The 21,960-nt window shown below is 44.1% G+C and overlaps 1 protein-coding gene across 2 annotated transcripts in view; it reads left to right on the forward strand.

Annotated features, from left to right (window-relative positions):
• Nucleotides 1–21,960, forward strand: part of SPATA7 (spermatogenesis associated 7) — a 504,965-nt gene that overhangs the window by 330,639 nt on the left and 152,366 nt on the right. The gene's annotated exons all lie outside the window — the stretch shown is intronic.

Below are 21,960 nucleotides of genomic sequence, written 5' to 3' on the forward strand. Positions count from 1 at the left end.
GTGAAATATATTTAATCTGAATCTTATCAGAAGGTAGCGATCAAAAGTACCAATGTTGAGGGTTAAGTAGGGCTGAATTGAAAAGGTGGATTGAACCGTTATTGCGTGTTGAACGGACTGTTTCCCTACTTCCGATTGTAGTCTTAGGTTTTCCAAGTGTCCCAGAGCTAATGTTTTTAGATTGTTCTTTGTAAGTTCTACAATTTTTTCAGGATTTAGGTAGTATTGCTCTTCTCCGAGGTCGATGAAGAAGTTCCTGATGTAGGCTAGCCATTTAATTTTTAAAGCATGGTCCAAGGACATTGCATCAGCCAGTATCGCCTTTGAGAGTTCGTTTTTTTCTGAAGCCCAAATGCGGCGCCATAGGAGTAGTGGTTGTATTTTTGCAAGATCTTCGATGTGTGGGACGCCCAATTCTGTATGGCAGGCATAAATCGAAGATCGCTTTGGGGCTGACAAGAGAAATCTAAAGAAGTTATTTTCTGCTACTTGCAGGGAGGTGACGTCCGTGTGACCCCATAGGCCTGCTCCATATAGAGCTGTTGATTGACATTTGGCTTTATATATTGTCAACAGTTCCATGGGCGGTCGTTTTCCCAGTTTTTGTGTAAACGTCACCAATGCTGCTAATGCTCTTTTAAAGCAGTGTTTCCTGGCTTCCACTGCCTTTTTCCAGGAGAGTTTGTTGTCTATTATGACTCCTAGGTAGCAATATTCAGTTGTGGGGTCTATTTTTTGGGTGTTGAGGGTAATGGTTTTTTGATGTTTTCTCCCGACCCCGGCTGTCATCACGAAAGTCTTTTTCACATTTATGTGAAGATCTAGGGTTCTCATAAATTGAGAGTATCTGTTTAGGGTCTTTTGGAGTTCGCAAGGAGTTCGTGCCAGGAGGACAGCGTCGTCCGCATAGAGCAGAGCGGGGATCGGGCGATGTTTAGCCTGCGGGAGATCCCAGGCGCCCTTCAGAAGCTCTACCTCCAGGTTGTTAGTGTAGAGGGAGAAAAGGAAGGGCGCCAGGACACATCCTTGTCTGACCCCGCGCTCCACTCTGAATGACGCTGTCAGTTCTCCCTTTGTGCCGTATCGAATTCTTGCGGTAGGATTGGAATACAGTTCCCTTAAAAAGTTCAAAAGTGGAGGATCTACCCCCATTTGGGCTAAAAGGGACCATAGTTTAGTATGAGAGACACAGTCAAAGGCCGCGGACAAGTCCACGTAAATCATGTAAAGTTTTTCTTTTTGGCTTGCACATATTTTCCAAAAATAACCGAGAGGTTCAGGGCTTGTTCCACGGTTCCTAGTCCCTCTCTAAAACCAAATTGCAGGTCAGATAGTATACCTCTCTCCTCCACCCAATCCTGAAGTCGTTCCAGGATCACTCTGCCTGCCATCTTCCCCAATGAATCCAACAAAGAAATTGGGCGGTAGCAAGCGGGGTCCTGGCGGTTACCTTTCTTAAATATCGGTACCATAATGGAGCTTGTCCATGAGTCCAGGATTCCTTTCTTTGCCGTTGCGGTGCATACCCTTGTAATGATCGGGGCCCAAAGATCTATTTTGTATTTAAAAAAGTCAGCCGGGACTCCGTCTGGGCCTGGAGCTTTTCCATTTTTGGTTGAATTCAGTGCCAGAAGGATCTCAGAAATTTCAAAGTTTAAATCTATAGGGTATATTGGAGGTATTTCTTTTTCCTCTTCTATTTCTTGGTCGGAGGATGATTTTTGAAAACTTTTAGTGAAGTGAGCTACCCATTCTGCTGCCTCTATTGTGACTTCAATTTTTGGGAGTGTGTCATCAACCAGAAAAGGAGTTCTTAGTATTCTCCAGAAGGCTTCAGTGTTTTTATCCTGTGCGCTGATATGGAGTTCATTCCAAAGGGTTTGCTTAAGTTCCTCTTTTCTCTTTTTTCTAATTTTATGGTATTCCCTTCTTAGGGTGGATATAGTATGAGGATCTCTTTCGTCTTTGTTTAGGGCTAATTTAAGTTTTGTATGGGCCTGGGTGCACTCTTGATTAAACCAACCTTTTAATCGGTGTGGTCCAGCTTTGTGTTTTGCGGTGAGTAGAACCTTTATTTTGGCCATAATTTGGGCAAAGTTGTTAAGAAGTTCCTCATCTTCTGTCGACATATCCAGGCAGTTCTTAATTTGGGGGTACACTGACTCTATCAGATCTTTAGTGAGTTCCTCTGGGTTTATTTTCCCCCACTTAATTGAATACCCATTTAGTTTATCCATGCTTATGTTTTCCTGGGTCAATGCACTAGCTATTATCATAGGAGGAGTTTGTTGGTGGTTTATTATCACTTCCATTTTTAATATAGCGTGGTCGCTTTGGGAGTTCGGTGTGACTTCAAAGTTTTTTACTCTAGGTTGTAGGGTTGCTGATATTATTATGAAGTCAACCGTGGTGCTGAAACCTCTTCCTATATAGGTCGGTGCTAGTGAGTTGGTTCCATAATCCAAGGTATTTGCTACTTGGAGGTCCAGGTCTGATAGGAGATCGTTCATTATTCTACCCATGTTTTTATGTGAGAAGTGGATAAGAGAAAGACCTTCCTCTGTCACCATACCAGGACATTTTTGCTTGGGTTGGGTACATGTGTGTAGGTTAAAATCGCCTACCCATATTATAGATACCGCACCTCTTGCTCCTTGTTTCTGTCTAAGGGTAGTTAGTTTTTTGTGGAGGTGAGCCAGAACTCTCTGAAACTCTGGTTCGTCAAGGTTATTATAGAAGTTAATAATAACTACGAACTCTTTTTTCGGTGAGGAGAGACCGAGGATCTGGAAGTTAGGGTCCAGTTCAATGATATTTATTTTGGTGTTTTGAATGGTGTTGGCTACATAGATGTTTAATCCTCCCTTTGGTCTACCCCTCTGTCCCACTGACGCAGGGGAAAAGTATGTCTTATACCCCTGTAAATGCTGTTCTAGTTGTGACCACGTCTCCTGTAGGCAGATTATTTGATGTCTATGCACATGGTACATGATTGTCCCATCCTCCACCTTTGTCCTTAACCCTGCGACATTCCAGGAGATCAGGCTTAAAGTTGTTGGATTGTTATTAAGGATTTTAACTTTTTGTAGTCCATTAGGAATCTCTGGGTCTACAGGGGTTAGAGGAGGGTCCAAAGATACCATTGGGTCAGTGCTATTTAGAAACTGTTCTTCTGGCTGTAGTAGTCAGTCGACACACTCTAGAGCACTATACTTATTTGTTAAGAGAAGGCCGTTCCAACCATCCCAACGTGGGGGGTCGCTGTAATTTCTCCACTGTTCTTGTCCTCTCCATTCGTCCCTTTCTCTGCCTTGATGGTTAGGACCTAGTGGGTTGAAAGGAGGGGGCCGTCCTTGCCACGGTTGCTGCCACTGGTGAGTGGTATGTTGTGTGGGTTGAGGAGGCTGCTGCCACTGTTGGGAAAAATGGTATGAAGGTTGTAGAGGTTGAGAGGGTTGTTGCCACTGGAAAGTTGTATGTTGTGGTATTTGTGGGAATCGTGGGGTATATGGAGGTTGCTGCCACTGATACGTGGTGTATTCTGGGGGGTGTGAGAACCCTCTATTTGCTGGGAAGGTGGAGCTGGAAAAGTTTTGTCTTGGAGGTGTGGGTAGGAAATAACACAAGGGAAGTGGGTTTATTTGAGTGGCAGGTCCACTGCTGGGTGTGTTGCAGATATAGTTTGCTGCCCCTATCTCCCTAAATTTGATGGTGATAACGTCACCCGCTATGGTCTTCGTGTTCCTGCCCACCCAGTCACCTCTACGTACAGAAAAAATCTGACCACTGATATGAGTAGGTAAGGGTTTATGCAGTTGGAGCCACTGGGCACATTTATTCCTTAGCTCTGCGAAAGTTTCTCTGACATCCTCCTTCAGTGGAGGTACGGCCGTTAAGACGACCACGAAGGGGGAAACTTCCGGTGGCAGATTGATTATTTTAGAGCGAACCTGCTTTGTCTTAAGTTCTTGAGTTTTATCTAAGGGGGAAAGTACTGCTGGAATGGTAGTGTAACCATTTATGCCCTTAGCTTGGTGGTTGTCTGTTTTGGTTGAACCTGTAGAAGTTTTCGGGGCTGTTTGAGTTGCTGAAGCTGAACCTACGGCAATAGGGGTGAATGGGGAAACATCTGATTTACTCCCTTTTTGGGTTTGAAGCTGTACAGCTGGTGCCTTGGTAGCTAGTGGGGTATTGGACTTGATCGATGTGTCTGTTACATGGTTGGTGCAGGGTGTATTTTTGGGAAGTACTTTTTTTGCCCCGTGCAGTTGTGAAGGCCCAATCCCGCTTGTCTTGGTACCACATTTCAGATTAATAAGTGACGTGAGTCTGTCAAGCTTAGATATTAGAGGTTTGATTTGTGCCGCTATTGTGGCTTCGAGATCTGATTTAAGGTCTATTACCATGTTTTCAACCCAGCAAGGTATGCCTGACACAGAGTTGGGGATAGGTGAGATCAAGTTGTGATTCTTGACTTTTACTTTGGGTTTTTCCTTAGTCTTGGGCGCAGCCTTGATGGAAGTGGTAGTGCCTCTCCCTGATTCTATCAGTTCTGGAATCATTCCTGTATCAGGTATATGGGGATGACTAGCTGCACTCTGCTCTAGCTTATCAGGTGCTTGGCATGCTTCTAAATCTGGAGTAGCCTCAAGGTCAACATATGACAGATCGAAATCTGAATGAGTCACAGATAGGTCTACTGCGTTCGGGACAGTCAGTGTGGGGACAGCCTTTAAGGGTAAGGGTAGAGAACAATTATTAGCGGTCTGGTGGGAAGGGGAGCTTGCAGTTGCAAGGGAGCCCAGAGATGAACGTTTAGCATTTATGAGATCCAGGGAAACTCTTTTTTCCAACAGGATAATGCTCTTGTCAATGGTTTCATTGACCCGGGAGATGAAGTGATCTATGGGACCTGTCACTTGTGCCACGGACGTAGCTTTTTTGGTGTTGCTTCTAGTTCTAATACGCATGGTGGACATCTGCGATATGAAGCAAGGTACTGCGACGTGGGCCTGACAGGAGGTAGACAATAAGTCCTGTGGCTGGCCACTCTATGTTGTAATGTGAGATGAGAATCACTGGTCCGCCTACCTTACGTGTGATGGAGAGAAAAAGGATGCTGGGGTTCTGTGCCGGGGCCGTCGTCTGCCGTCCTCGAACGGCCTCAAACGGCCCTGTCTTTGCCCAGTCTTCGCCCGGGCTGCGTCCCGCGCTGCGGGAGTAAGATGTTGTTAAGTAGGGGGCGTAATAGGGCGGGGGGCGGGCCAGCAGGGGGAGCGGACCGGAAGCTATACGTCGGTCTTGCAGGGACTTCTGGGAAATGAAGTCCCCGCACGCTCGCAGCCCCGCTGGTGCCTCACGCCCCTCACCGCCTTTCCGCCTTGGTCCGATGTTATTCCTCCCAGCTGATGTAACGTCCAACACCCGGTGACGAGGCGGCACCCGCGAAGCGGGTGCGGCGAGAAGTGGTCTGGAGAAGAGAGCTGGGGGTCTAATGCGCTGCTGGACTTGTGGTCTGGTGCACTGCTGTGTCTCGTGAATCCAGCCAGGTACGTCTGTTTTGGTCAATAAGCGTCCCGCTCGCTAAAGGGCAGGAACGCTTTTAAGTGCCTTTGATGGGCGGGGGGCGGGCCAGCAGGGAGAGCGGACCGGAAGCTATACGTCGGTTTTGCAGGGACTTCTGGGAAATGAAGTCCCCGCACGCTCGCAGCCCCGCTGGTGCCTCACGCCCCTCACCGCCTTTCCGCCTTGGTCCGATGTTATTCCTCCCAGCTGATGTAACGTCCAACACCCGGTGACGAGGCGGCACCCGCGAAGCGGGTGCGGCGAGAAGTGGGCTGGAGAAGAGAGCTGGGGGTCTAATGCGCTGCTGGACTTGTGGTCTGGTGCACTGCTGTGTCTCGTGAATCCAGCCAGGTACGTCTGTTTTGGTCAATAAGCGTCCCGCTCGCTAAAGGGCAGGAACGCTTTTAAGTGCCTTTGATGGGCGGGGGGCGGGCCAGCAGGGAGAGCGGACCGGAAGCTATACGTCGGTCTTGCAGGGACTTCTGGGAAATGAAGTCCCCGCAGGCTCGCAGCCCCGCTGGTGCCTCACGCCCCTCACCGCCTTTCCGCCTTGGTCCGATGTTATTCCTCCCAGCTGATGTAACGTCCAACACCCGGTGACGAGGCGGCACCCGCGAAGCGGGTGCGGCGAGAAGTGGGCTGGAGAAGAGAGCTGGGGGTCTAATGCGCTGCTGGACTTGTGGTCTGGTGCACTGCTGTGTCTCGTGAATCCAGCCAGGTACGTCTGTTTTGGTCAATAAGCGTCCCCTGTAAATAAATGTATTAATTTTAAAAAAAAAGGATTGATGTTAACTCCATCAAAGGTCCTATCTTAAGAGAACTGTTGAATCGCTGTTCTTCGATGCCTGTACAAGCTTTTAGAATGAGCTTGCCCCTGAGGTCTGCAAGTACAAAGGTACGTAAATGGTGATAGTTCAGGAGCTTTTTACATCAAGCCAGGCACACTGTTGGGACTCTTTTTAAGTGATTTTCACAAACACTCAGTACACATTGCCATGTATAGTGTGATATGGCCTTCATTCCCACCTCATTTGTTAGATTAGTAATACGAGAATTTATAAAGGTCCTGATTGAAAGTATTCACAATTGCACCTACCAGTGCACCATGGAGCATTCACACAACAAAAAATGGTATTCAAAGAATATCTACTTACATACAAAACTCTATTGTGCTTACTTCAAGAGTTGGATCCCAATATGTCAATATTGAATGTTTGCATCTTCACTTGGGCTACCAGCCTATCAGGGTTGTCCTTCGCCGAATGCAAATCCCCGATGTGTAGGAATGAAAAAGAGTAGAATATATCTATTTTTTGATTGCCCAGGTTAGAAACATTAGTGTGATGATCAGTTATAAATCTGATGAAAATATGTGCCTACATTATTTCTGTAAATAATATTATATATGCAAATAAAATGTGCTAATGGTTTGTTAACCTGCTAAGAATTAAATAAATAAAGGAAAATGTATCTGTTCAGTGTAGAGTTCTACCTTCAAGCCACGTTTGGAGTACATATTGTCTGCTTTTTGTTAGGAAAAGCAACATTTGTATGGGATTTAAAATAGAAATTAGTACTTTTGGAATGCCCCAGTACTCGCTACTTCCCCAATTCCCTTGCCTAACCATCCCCTCAAACGAACTTTCTTCACAAGATTGAGCTGAATCTTTAGTTAGAACAATGCCAAGTTGCTGCAAGATGTCTGGGTCAAAATTATTAAGCCCAGACGTTCATTTTCTGTGGAAATACGGACTCAAACCTAATTACAAATTCGCTGTTGCAACTCTGCGGTGCACATGTTGTCGTCATTCTACTCCTGTGTTCAACCCCCACCTGTTTCCACTGTCGAGTGAACGGATTTAGTATGTTCCGTCCTGTTTATGACATCACTCCTCGAGGTTCCATGTTCTTTCCTTAGTGCTTCTCTTCATATGTCCTGTAACATTTGTGTGGCTGGTTGCAGGGTACTTTAGTCGCATGCCTTGCCTGACTCCCTTTCTGCTGGACCTAGCACTACCGGTCTTTTAAACAGGTTGATGATTTGTTAACTCGGAATATTGAAATGGAGTCTAAGAAAGAACGCCCATCACGTGTGACGTCCGCTATGGTTCATCCCTTGGAGCAACAGAAGCTGATAAAACCAACTGAAGAAAATGAGAAAAAAGCAGCAACTGTCCCTCAGCCGGAACCCATTGTTCAAAGTCTGGACCTTGAAGAAAAGCCAATCTGCCTTTCGCCTAAACTTTCTTTTCTCTCATTGATTGAAGAGAACAGCCTGGATAATATCCTTCTCTCCTTTCATGAAGAGTTTAAAGTCCTAGATTACAAATTTGAGCAGGTGGCTAATACCCTGGACGATATGCACAAACAGATGAACTACTTTCTCGACAGAGCCACAGTGGCAGAGAGCCGCATCGACAATCTTGAAGATGGGAGTTCTAAAATTGCTGCCAGCATTTTTGCACTACAGACTGACATCTCTCTAGTTTCTGATGACATGAGCAGTCTCGCCGCAATGCGCGCAAGGCTTAGACAGTTGGCCCAAGACGTTCAAAAATTCAAAACACGAAATGTCAGCGAGGTATGGTATATCATCTGATACATTATTTTCGATATTACCCATCTCCTGCCAGTGCCACGTGGACCCCCATTCAATTTCCTTGTAATGTTCTCTTAACTCTCTCTTGTGGTTGGGATCCTTCATTGACTTGAATCATATACGAGAAACACCCCTTTCTGAATGTATTTTTCTATCCATTTCAAGCACACTACTCCCCTTGAGGTGAAAACTGTGTGAACTAAACATATCTAACCTCAAAAATATCCAATTTGCTCATAAATGTGGCCGTTAGATCAATGCATACTCTCATTTCTCACTGCTGAGCCAAAAGCTATTTCCGAAGCCTTCACATGGAAAAAAAACTCACTTTGTCCTGAACTCACCAGGGCGGGTACATTTTCATGGTTCTGGTTTGATCTTTTTAATTCTGGGGCTTCTGAGAAATTATTTTATTGCAAGAGAGGGGCTAGGAGCAGTACATTACACAGTGCTTTGTTTGCTGCCTACTGTTAAAGAGTGTCAATTGCTTTGCATCATTGCCACCGCATACTGGAGAAGCCATGCCCATGAGGGCATATCGATGAATGTTTGCCGTCTATGGAGTTCTGGGTATAGGTCTGTCAATGTTATTCTTGTCGACCAGGTCCTTGCTCCCAATCCTCAGCTTTCGTTTACCATTGAGTTGAGGTTTTTATTCGTTTGCTTTTGTTTAACTAACACATCGGCTACTAACTTCCAAGACAAGGCCTAGGACTTGACATATGTTATCCTACTAACATAGAGCTTTCTGGCAACCCCATCTGTGTGTGAGGGAAGCGTGAACTGCTTCTTGCTATTACTGTGCCTGTTTGATGAGCAAGGAAACGTAACTGCTGCTACCCATGCTGTACCTGTCAGGTGTGCACAGTGAGGCCTGGCAAAATACTGCCCGTGCCTTACACGTATTGTGTGCTTATAAAATGCTTGTCCTGTACCCTTTTGGTGGGGGTGGTCTTCCACATAACCCCTCCCCTTGTTCAAAGGGGCCTGGCTGTAATACGAGTGGTGCAGTGGGAGATCGAGTCTTCCCTGCACACGCTGCACATTTCAGATGCTGCAGGGGAAGATTTTTAGTTGATTTCTTTGTTTTCTCATTCCTGGGCTGGGGAAGCATTTAAGACAGACCCAGGCAGGCAGGAGAGATGGAATTCTTGGTCGATATATGACGTGATTGTGCGAGCTTCTCATCCTGAGCTGTCTTCTTCTTGATTGGATGACTGTAAAGTAGTGCAGCTCAAGCCAGTTCAAGTGCAGATGTGCCACGGGTGAGGTGGAGCACTGACAGCCCGTGTGAATGAAGAGGTTGATGACTGGTCACTTCCCAAGAAGGTGCAGCTCCTCTCGTGAGACCACCGTGTGATGCATGTGATGTGTCCAGGTTTGCAAGGAGAGAGCTTTCAGGCAGCCACCAACATTTCTTTGCATCCAGTAACTAAGTCGCCGTTCTCACCTGCTTTAGACCCAAAGTAGCTATTCTGAGTCATGCACATGCAGTTCAAGTCAGTTTCAGGTATGGTAGTCGAGCCCAATGGCAGAGCAGAGTATCACTACCAGAATGTTTCCTGCATTTGACGGAATGGAGACACTGTACAAGGGGTGTAAGGAACAGTGGCAGTACCTTGGAGGTGGTATCCCATGGTTATCACTGCATCAGAGAGGTTATGGGGAAGCTAGTGAGGCCCTGCACTCCCCTTAACTTTGGAGGCACGGTTGTGGGTCAGGGTGACCAGTCATCTTTCCATACCGGTGATGGAGGAGGAGTGCACACACTGCTAGCCCACTCACTTCCTTGGTACCTTCTCATCCATGCATAATGGACTGTGGAGGGAGACACTGGCAGTACTGAATAACCAAAATGCCAGCCACACAACATGACCGGGACCCTAGAGGCCTGCAGCAGGAAGTGGTGGGATATTATCTCTCACCCTATGTAGGTGGGGGAAGTCTGTGGTGGACAGGTGGAGGGATGGCATCCAATGCAGTACTTTATGTAGGGTCGGTGTTGCAGGTTGAGATGCGATGATGGATGAGCACATGAAATTGTGAACCAGACATCTGTTTCTGTGCTGGGTAGTTGGAGATAGGTGTGGTTGGTGTGGGACGAACAGGATGGAAAGTCAGATAGGATTTTAGCAGTTTGATGGTCTAACCAGTAAGTTTACAGGATGACTCTATATCATCAAGGATGCTATTTTAACAATAGAATATGTTCTGGGAATCATTGCTTTGGATCATCACAAGTCAACCAATTGAACTAACACACCTGAGAGTGATCTGGGAAAGTGGTGTCCCTCGTGACATGGGATCAACAGGTAGCCTTAATGTCTGGTGTGAGGACGATGGTGGGCCTGCTTAAGAGGATGTGTGTATGGTTGATGTTATGTTCTTGGGAGAGAGAAGAATTCTGATTGGTCCAGAAGGTGAGCCGACAGGGGGAACACTAATTACAGGAGTAGGAAATGTGTGTTCCAGCTGAGAAGGATCCTGGCTAGGAGGAGGAGAACACAGGTAATGATGCTGATTGGCAAGTTCCACGCATGCCAGAGATGGTCAAACAAAGCATCGGGAGGGAACCCAGAGCTATTAGCAGTGAGAGTCAGGAGTGTTAAGCAGTATAGGAGGGTGAGTAGGAAGGACGACTTGATCGGAGAAAAAGGAACAGATCATTTAGCTACAAGGATCGGTGGGAAGGTAAACCGGAACAGGGACTGTCAAACTTGCAGAAGGTCGACTTGGCTCTTTCCTTCCAGTGGTTGGCCTCGAGCGCATGCTGCCTTACACAAGTGCCTGCTGCCTTACACATGTGCCTGCAAAGAGACCTGTGTGGCTTGATATGGACATTCAGAGACACTGATACTACTGATCGGGGTACAGTGGGCCAGACCAAAGGTAATGAAGGGTCCACTGCACTGCATTTATGGCTACCTTACTGCAAGCCATGGAGACGGTGGCGTTAGGATGGGGAGGTTATTATTGTTGCCTGTTTTAGCGTCATCCTTGCCACACCATTGCCTGTTGTGTGTATGAGGGAAACATGCACATCCGTTGCCATGCTCCACCTTCTCTTCTGCCTATGCTGTGCTTATTATTATATGTTTTTAGGGAAGCATGTATATGTGCTCTATGTGCTGTGCCCGTTCTGTGTGAGGGGAACGCGCACTGCTGCTAGCTGTGTGGCAGTTGTTGTGTGTGGGAAAGGTTGCATGTATTGGATATATTCTACCTGTATTCCACCTAGTGTGTGTGGGAGGGGATTGTCGCCTAGCCTCTGCCAGTGTTGTCTCTGGCTGCACTGTACTTTCTCTGTATGTAAGGGAAGCATGCACCTGTGTTAGCTGTGCTGCACCTATGCTTTTTGGGTGGACGTTTGCACAGCGGTGCACATTTCCTTGAGATTTCTTGAACACACAAGACATGTATCATTCCATACTGAATATATATTCTGTCTTGTTTGTGGAGCTTGAGATAACCTTTCCATTGCTTTTTTAAATGGACGGTTCCCTTTGAAGGGAAAGTTTAGCGATACAGTTGGTGTTTCCGTCACAAGACAAGAGTTAAGTAGCAGTGGCATTGGACAAGGTTCTATTAACCCCCAGGAGTCCGCTGCCACCCTGTTGAGATCATCTCAGTAATTTTTAAATACAATTTGTTCCACAAAGTACAAGGTAGTCTGTGAGATAGGTGATTTGTCGCACTAAAATATTAACGTGATCAAATCACTCTGTCTTATTCATTTTCCAAAATTGCTGAGTCGGAGTTTTTAAAAAGAAGCAAAACCCTAAATTAAGCATGGTTTTACAAATCTGAACAGATACATGTATTTAAAATTATTTGTGTCCAATGTCTCAACAATTAAGGCTTCTGTGCATACAAAAGCCTTCTATGAAGCCTAACCAATGCAAATCAAGCTGACATCCTTCAAATTTGAAGTTTAAAACCTCTGATTCATCCTCTCTTGCGACTAGGTTGAATGGAAGATATGTTTTTGACTTGCACAGCTAAAACACCTATATAGTAGTGCCATAGTTAAACCCTTTTTAGGTCGAAGTCTACCAGACAGCACCATTTTGTGGTTTGCTAAAGATATTTTGGGGACATTAAGAAAGCTGACCTGGGAAATCATTTCACCCATTGCTTGCCATTGGCTTTGTGAATTGTAACTCACATGTTCTGGCTTTCCTTTTGCTGGCTTTATATCTCCGTTAGGCTTTCCCGCTTGAGTTCGTCTTTCCAGTTGCCCAAACCTTGTTTACTGTATTCATCCACAAACTCGCTTTCTGTAAACAGAGGCCTGTAAATCTTGTTCTTATCTTTTCTCATTTGCTGTCCATTCAAAGATAGAGGTCAAATGTTAAGCTCTCTCTTCTTTTAGCACATAACAAAAAAAACTTAACTGTGCTGATGTTTCAGAATATATCAGAATTAGTACACAGGAAGTGCAATTTAAAAAAAAATTCTGATCTCTGATGGAAACAAATATTTGAATATGGTCAAAACACATCATTACACTAGGTGATGACACTTGCACACATTATCGTTTGTGTGCAGTAAAACCGTTTTTCGGTGCAAACGTAATCGTCATTTCAATTATAAATGTGTTGTCTGTAATGGCAGTGTGCTACCACACCATGCATACTTCACACTACACCACTCCACGCCCCTCCACTCTATGCCACGCCTCTCCACTCTACGACATGCCACTCCACTGTATGCCCCTCCACTCTAAGACATTCAATGACATGCCACACAACTCCAGTCTACACCACTCACTCCACAACCCAACTCACAACTCCACTTTACACCCCTCCACTCCATACCACTTTAAGCACTCCACTCTACCCACTCCACTTCAATGTACCCCAATCTTCCCCACCCCACTTTGCTACAATCTACCCCAATCCACCTCACTCCATTCCACTGAATCTCCTTACTTCACTCCACTCTACCCAGCTCCAATTTACCCCACCCCACTTTACCCACCTCACTCAAATCTACCCCACTCCAATCTTCCCCACTTCAATCTACCCCAATCCACTCCACTACGATCCAGTCTTTCCCACTCCACCACAATCTACCACGCTCCAATCTAGCCCTCTCCACTGCAATCTACCCCACCCCACGCCAATATACTCCATTCCAATGTACCCCACTCTGCTTAATCTGACCCAATAAACCCCACCCCACTCCAGTCAACCCCACTCCACCCCAATCTACTGCACTCCACTCAAATCTACTGCACTCCCCTCAGATATACCCCACTCTGTTCCAATCTACCCCAGTCCAACCCACTTTACTCCAATCTACTTGACTCCACTCCAATCTACCCCCTCTACTCCCCTCCAGTCTACCTCAGTCCAATTTACTCCACTCATTCCAGTGTACCACACTCCACTGCAATCTATCCAACTCATCTCCACCCCAATCTACCCCACTCCACCATGCTATAATACACCCAATCTACCCCACTCCAGCCTACCCCACTCCACTCTACACCAATCTACCCCACCCCACTGTTCCTAAGTCTACCCCACTCCAATCTACCCCAATATATCCCACTCCACCCCAATCTATCCCACTCCACCCCAATCTATCCCGATCTACCCTATTACTATCTACTCCACTCCAATCAACCCCACTTCGATCCACCCCACTGTTCCCCAGTAACAGTAATACTTGAAGTCTAGTGTATCGCCTCCCCAATGTATTTGAAATGTGTATTAATAATCGATAAAGATATGTTAAAAAAATAATCCTAAGTATTGCATAAGCGTTTTTAATCAAAAGCTGATTGTTAGTTCAGGATTGATCATGTGTGAATGTGCTGTCTTTTTGCATTCAATCACACTCCTACTTGCCCTAGCAATCAGTTTCTACGAAAAAAACTTTTGGATTCCTTAAAATGTCCGAGAAATTATACACATCTGCACAAACCGCTCCCTGATCTATACATCTGTACACAGCTAGACTGCCCAAAAGCCTCTTTGTGACTGCACGGTTTCCCAACCACTGCTTTACATGGTCAAGCACATAGAGACTCCAAGCACCTACAATTCTTGTGTTGGGAAAGGGGCGTGCCTGCACTTTTCACCGAAGACCGAGTACCTCATCCCAGTAGGCAGCTTGTACGCTGGCAAATGAGCACGTGGCCTTCGAGCTTTTAGGCAGGTCCTGTCTTTGTCGCCTTTGACACAAAGACCGTCCGTGGTCTCCAGCTTTGTCCATACCAAGCTCCATTGCTGCCTGGGGTCTACCACCAGTGTGTAGTCACTCTCAAATGTAAACATGCAGTTGCTGAGGTCATATTGTGTGTACGTTGTGTGTTTTTGTGTATTGTTGAGGTGAGGTTCAAATTGTAGAAATGGCTTGGGGGGTCCCTGGCTTTCAGTTGTGATTTATTAGGGTCCAGAGAAGTGAAAAGGTTGAGAGCCTCTGCTGTAGTGTATAGAGCATGCATGTGTTTTCCTTGCACCACCTTACACATGCTGTGCATATTCCACTCCTTTGCCTGAGGACACGAGCTTACCATTCCTTGGTGAGGTCTTTGCTTCACGGAATACACAACCTCTTCTTTCATTTACAATTATCTCCAAGAAGTACATGATGAACTCGAAGAGTGGGCGAGAATGCCACCTATGACAGAGGCTAAAATAACAGATTAGCACGGGGGATAAGAGATGTAGTTATATGAAAGCCCTGTCAGGGATGGTTGAACACTTTTGAGAGATGTCTTGTTTTGATAGATAGAATCATGGTAAAGGGGTCATCCAGTGAATGATGTCACAACGGGCCCCGAAGTCCAACCAGGCATCACACAAATGAGTTATGGAATCCTGAGTATTGCAGACCCTAGTAAATAGCATAAAAATAGTATCATTGCGCTTTAACTGTATCTCAGTGATAGGTAATGACGCGAGATTACTTTAAGGGATTCCAATATTTATTTTTCCACCACTGGCCCATTTCAATACTGCTTTCAGATTACATTAATATTCTGATTTTATGCATTAATATCCTGATCAATATTTTCAGCTCATTGAGGTGCTCCTTGGTGAAAATCTGCACAATCAGTAACATGCACAATCCAAAAGTGATGAATGGAGAAGCCAGAATCAATTTGACCCAGCGATAAATGCCTTGGGCTCATTCCATTTTTATCATTTTTAGCTTATTTGTGCTGTTACAGACAGTACGATCACATGCAAAGCAGATATGGCCTCTCCCCAAAAGGGGCACTTAGGCCAAACTGCCAGGCCACGCCTGCTCTGAAGTGGAACACGAACAGCCCTTCCACCCCGGGGCCTAGTCATAACACACATCCTCACTTTCACCAAGTATTTCATTTATTTACGGGTTCTTGTAAAGTACTACTGAACGCCTTTACTCTCTGAGTGGAATACATTTAACCAGGGTTCTCTTTCAATAGCAAGCAAACGTGTTGCAGTAAATGTGACAACATACAGCAATGAAGTATGACCCTAACGCAGCACTTTATGAAGGTAAAGTATATGTAATTGGACGATTTGCTGTGTGCCTCGATTTATCCCACAATTTAGGTCTATTTCTTGTCCCTGGTTTATGCTGTGATGACATCTTGCTAAGGCCTTAATGTTTTAATTTTTGTTTGTGGGCCGGAAAGCAATAACCATGTTTTCTCTTTTTGCTGATGCTAAACAGAATCAGCAAAACCCCCTGGGCAACCACATAGGTCTGTGCTGACAAAAACAGAAATGTGATAATGATTGGCTTTACCATTGCTTTTTTGTTATGAGTGAGACTTCCCTGAACTTAGGTATAGGGTTTACAACATGATATTGATATCAAAACTGAGCCTCCCTTACTGGTTGCCTTCTGAACAGGGAAAGTAAAAAATGGGATACTGCGTATATTTCTCCCCCAAGAATCGATCTTTGCTAGCAGATGTTACCATGGCCTTCCAAAAACGGTGGGATGGAGAAAATGTGGCCTAGATGTAAGACTTTCTTGGATTTCTAAGGACACTGAGAACCTGAAGCAAGAGCTATATTTGCAGGAAGCAGGCTTACTGCCAGCCATATTATTGAGCTAATCATGATCCGCAAGGCATATTTTATTTTAGTGTACTATCTGAAAAGTCAGCTGGCCAGTCTTGAGGATGATTAAAACAGAATTATTATAATCCAATGGCACTGCTCTTTTCCATAGAGCTCGCGGTAGCTGCAAACATTTTCTTGGAGTGCAGACATCTGAAACCTTCTTGACCATAAGATTTTTTTTAAATGGCAAAAGGGAAGATGCCCATCAGTGAGATTTGAAATAATTACTAAATTCTATCTTCTAACCATGACCAGCCTCTCTTCACTGTGCTAGATGAAACAAAATGCCAAGGATAAGCATTTTGGTTGCTTAGTATTTTATCTGTAGAAGATCTATCAGTGAATCACCCAATTTATTTTCGGCTCACCTATCCCCCACGGGCAAACATTCCTCTTAATATCATTCTGAACTTGACATTCTGATATTTCCAATCGAAGTACTGGAGCTAATTGGCTCTCTTGTAAAGCTCTTAAATAAACTTTAAATTTCATATCAATTTCAGGAGATAGAGGTTTTATTTGGTCAAATAGTAGCCCACATTTTTCACATATGTGCTCATGACACATGTTTTACTCAGGTCTTTTAAACCTTAGAGCTGTCCAAAGACTGCAACTTAAAGTAGGAAAAGTAAAAATAAAAACAGTGGGGATATCGCTTCTTTTATACTTTGGCCCATGAGATTCCCCGAAGCCTAAGACGTATAGTAATAGATAGTGATTTCAAATAACTTCGTTTGAGTTGCCTAACTGGGTGCCACGTTAATTGTTGTTAGTGAAGTAAGTAATAATCCATCCATAAATATGTTTTGTGTTGTTGCCAAAACTGTATATATGAACATTTCTGTCTTGCTGTTTTAGTTGAACTTTGAGCTTGAAATTAAATGTGTAGATCATTTATGCAAATGTGCCTTCACTAGTATTTGTACATTCACATAACGAAATAAAAAAGAATAAACATGAATATGGTTACTGAAATATGTTTGTGATTAACTCGAGCCTGTAAAATGCTTTAATTATGTACTGATAAATCTAATGGGCTGTGAGATTTAGTTCATTCAGTCAGGTTTTCAGGTGCTATAGCGTCGTAAGGGGTCCCTATTTGAAGTATTTTGCATAATGATAATTGTTTATGCCCTGGACGTGCCAATGTGTTTGAATAGCAGATGGGTGTGTGACCAGTGATGTTTGAGAGGTTTATGTACGCCCCCTATGCCAAATGTAGTGAACTCAAAACTTATTGGGATTGATGGAAAATAATGGAACAGTCACAACCATTTTAGGAGAGTATTGAGTTGCCTTCTATAGTTCCATCTACAAGTGATATGTTGGCAATCATTTACCTCCGTATGTCATGCATGACTCTTATGACATGCGCGTAAATATATCTCTGCCATTTTGGGTCCGTGTCCATTGTCCAAGCGGCATATTGAGCATAGGGACGCGACACCGGTACAATATTCACAGTGATAGTGGCCGTTTAGTTAATGTTGGCCTATCTGTTCTAGTCTGTATTTCTTTTCTGTAAATGCTTGCATAGAAAATATCTCTGTATTAAATATATTTCATTGTTTTTAATGCATAGTTATTCATTCAACTGTCAGGATAATGTAATTATTCTTTATTATGTTATGGGTGATGCTGGTGGAACTTCATAGTATAGTATTCTTCAGACCATTTTGGGTTTGTTACTAAGATTAAGCTATTTTCCCATATTATCTTTAGAATCCTTTCTCCCAATCTTGACTCCCCTCTTTCACTACTGCAGAGCAGTCTCGTACCTATTTTGACTTAAAAGAACGTATTTGTATCCTTTTACTGCATTGACGGCATAGTCTTACAGATATGGAGGATCATTCTTGCGTATGATTCAGGACTCAACTTTAAAGTTGCTTCTAAGCAATGCATATCCAGGCTGAAGCGTATCAAAGGGACTCTTTCCTTAGAAAGCCTAATTGCTCTCTAGCAAGGTTGACACTACAAAACATCCATTAATACATGTGAACATACATACTTTGTGGAATCTATTATGAATGTGTTACACAATTTTTGCCACCTATTTCCACGCCACTCAAGTGGTCATTCTGTAAGAGGAAAGTATACCTGAGCAGCATTTTTGCAGATGATATAGAACAGTTAGAATGAAATGTGTTTGTGCATAACAGGGGTGTACATAATTATTTGGATACTTATTCTAGAACCGAAATTTCAGTTGGCCAGTTTGGTAAATGAAACTTAAAGTCACAGCCTTGAATGTGCTCCACTCTGTGATAGTGTTAAATAAAAAAGTACTCCGAATGCTCACTGCTGAGATATGCGTGTGTAGCCTTCAGGTCACAGGTTCGAATCGTAGTTAGGCCAGCTAATCTAGACATTCTTCTACACTTGACAAGTTAAGTATAATTAAAGTGGGTACTAGTTAAATTCTTTATTTAGATATATAAAAGCATATCTTTAAAAGATTCTTCCAGCACATTAAGTACAATTTACAGATTAAAAAACAAAATAAAATGTGGCCTTCTTATCAGTGCTTACTGCAACGTGTCAAATTAAAAATTAGCACTCCCGGACAATGCAGACGAGGTAAAAGTACATATCATTCTACACAGTTATCAGCAAGGCATTAGCCGTTTCCAATTTTTCTAAAAGACTATAAACTTGCTGAACGAATTTGGCCAATTTTATATTTAAAACAGTGTTCTCTAAGGACAGAGCAGCAATAATGGCGTGCCTACAAGTCCGAACTCCCAGCCTGTTCCATTCTGGCCTGAGTAGGCGTCTGCGTTGGAGAATAAAGAAAGGGCATGTACAAAGCACGTGCAAAAAAGTTTCATTTGCTGCCCCACACCCTCTGCACATTAGATCAACTCTTTTTCGACGCCATACTGGGAGATTTTGAAGGAAGCACCAGTCTCCCAGTCTTAGGGCGATCAAGCATCGCTTTAGATGATAAGAAAATGTTGTCGAAAGGTAATTGGCCGGGGATAATCGTTTATAAGAGTTGGCTACTGCCCAGGCATGACTGCGTTTCGCAAGAAGAGCTTTGTCCATGATCAGGGATTTCAGTCTTATACCTTTTTTGATTGTGTTTTTGAAAGCAGTCTGGCTTGGATTAAGGGCCCAGAGATCCGCAGCAGACATTTGTTGAATGTGGTCATTTTGGAGGCGGCCGAATGATCCCCCCGGATTGCTCACACTGATTTCGTTCCAGACAAGGAATTCCAAGGTACCAGCTTCTGCCTGTCTTAACTTGTGGATCAGGTTAAGATATGAGCCAACGTTGGAGGTTTCATAGTTAATTAAGCCCAGCTCTAGTCTGACCTGTGCTGGCGAGGAGGAACTCGGGAGGTGAAGCAATTTCTTGTAGAGTTTAGTTGTTAGTTTATTTAAGGTATTGTTCATTTTACCCTTAAAGATCTCTATGCCATACGAAAGTGTGGGCCCGATCTTTGCTCTGAGCACTTCCAGTAAGGGCAAAACAGTGGGGCCTGAGAGTCTCCTCGATAGCTTAGCCAAGGACACCATTAACGCTGTAGCCTTGGCTGCAATCACAGTGTTCTGTTTGGTGAAACTGCCCCTGGAGTCCAAATGGACCCCTAAGTATTTGTAAGATTGGCCGATTGCGATGCTTTCATTATCTATTGTCCAGCCTCCGCCGCTGTAGCGTTTTTTGCCGAACGGAACAACCATGGTTTTTTTCATGTTGATTTCTAGCTGGTTGTTGGCCGTATATTGCATTAAGGCATCAAGGAGTCTTTGTAACCCCACTCTGGTAAGACTGGACAGTGCCAGGTCGTCGGCATATAAGAGATTGCATAACGCTGTGCCTCCTACTTTTGGTGGATGGCTGATTACCTTCTCTAGAGAGCTTGATAAGTCAGCAATGAATAGATTAAAGAGGAGGGGGGGCCAGCACGCATCCCTGTTTGACACCACGAGAGGTCCAGATTTTCCGGGAGAGTTGCGAGCCAGTCCCTAATTTCACTCGAACCCATGTGTTGGAATACAGCAGGATGATTGAATTCAGGATATTGTCTGGGATTCCCCACTGCCTCAGTTTTTGCCACAGAGCAGCCCTGGGCACCCTGTCAAATGCTGCTTTGAAGTCGACAAAGCAGCAATAGATCGACCTGGAGTTTGAAAGAGCTTTGTCAATGATGGTGGAGATTGTCAGTAAGTTTGTCATTGTACCTGATTTGGCAACGAACCCTGTTTGATTCAGGGGAATCAGATTGTTGTCCATTGCCCATTGTCTGAGATCCTCCAAAATGAGGCCTGCAAAGTGCTTTGCCTCTATATCCAGCAAGGCGATTAATCTGTAGTTGTTCGGGTTGCCTCGTGCTCCAGCTTTATAAATGGGATGGATAATAGCACCTCTCCAAGAATCCGGAATGGTTTGAGAGCTCAGCGTGTAATTAAAGAGATTTAATAGCACCTTGGACCAGAAAGGGATGTCGGACTTGAATAGCTTTTGTGGCAGGCCATTCGGGCCTGGTGCTCCGTCTTGTCTCCCTTTCGTCAGTGCTTTAACTACTCTTTCTTCAGACAATTCATCGGGTGAGGTAAGCCCCTGCATTGAATCGGGTGGGAGATTCGATGCTGCGCCCGTGCCAGTGTCAAAAGCCCATGTTGATCCAGGGCGGTCAGGGTGATCTTGTGCCTGCAAATGCTCTGTTAAGTATGAGATCCAGTCTGCCTTCTGAATGTTCGCTGATCCAAAAGATGTTATGTTTCGATCGGTGCTGTTGACAAGTGACCAAAATTTCTTTGAGTTCTTTTGCTTGCTTTCCCATACCAGTTTGACCCAGAATTGAGATTCCTGGGCATTTTTCTCTAGGGTGACTGCCCTCCTGAGTGCCTTTTGGGCATGACGGTATGTAACGAGGAAGCTGCTGTTCTCTGGAAATTTTAATAACAACCTCAGTGCGTTGTTTCTCGTTCTTTTTAGTGGTTTTATTATGGGGAGGGGGTACTATTTAAAAACTATTTAGATTGATTCGAAACAGCTGAATTGTAGCTCAAACTCTATTAAAAAAGTTGTTATAGATGTTTACAAGGTTAAAATATTGAAACAAGCATGTGAATCTATACTAGATTCAATACCATAAATAAACTGTTACTTCCTTCTAACAGTGGACGTCCAGATGTGAAAGTGAAGTCTAAGCCTCATTTACGTAAGATGACGGTTTTAGGAACCTGTATGAAAGGTACACTAACTTAGTATTGGGATGCGACGATTTACGGCCTTCTTAATATCATAGGGATGTTAAACTTTGAAACGCAATCACATGAAGTGGCTAAGAAAGTGTTCAGAGAGCCTAATGAGCTTATTATGTATTTTGGACGCCACTAACAATGCAAAACGTTTGCTGCAGATAAATGATCGTTTCTTTCCTTTCTTTAAATCAAGCAGTTATGGGACCCTTTTTCTTGACGTGTATAAGAGGTTTTATTAATCAAGCACAAAACTGTGAATAAAAACTCTGCATGAATCTTTCCACTACAGTTGAAGAGGACTACATCAAAAGTATTTTGTTTTCTGTATTTCATATATTTGTCATAAAGCTCGCAGCATTGTGTATGAAGTATTAGTTAATGAAACACGTTGTGAACTACTTTCAGTGAACGCTTGTGATTTTCTGCCTCCAGAAGGAGAACCTGTACAGTGTCATTTACGTGAAAGGATCTTAGTAATTGATGTACACACGATCCTTAACGAGATAAGAT

The sequence above is a fragment of the Lissotriton helveticus genome, chromosome 9, assembly GCF_964261635.1.
Source record: "Lissotriton helveticus chromosome 9, aLisHel1.1, whole genome shotgun sequence".
Taxonomy (NCBI): domain Eukaryota; kingdom Metazoa; phylum Chordata; class Amphibia; order Caudata; family Salamandridae; genus Lissotriton; species Lissotriton helveticus.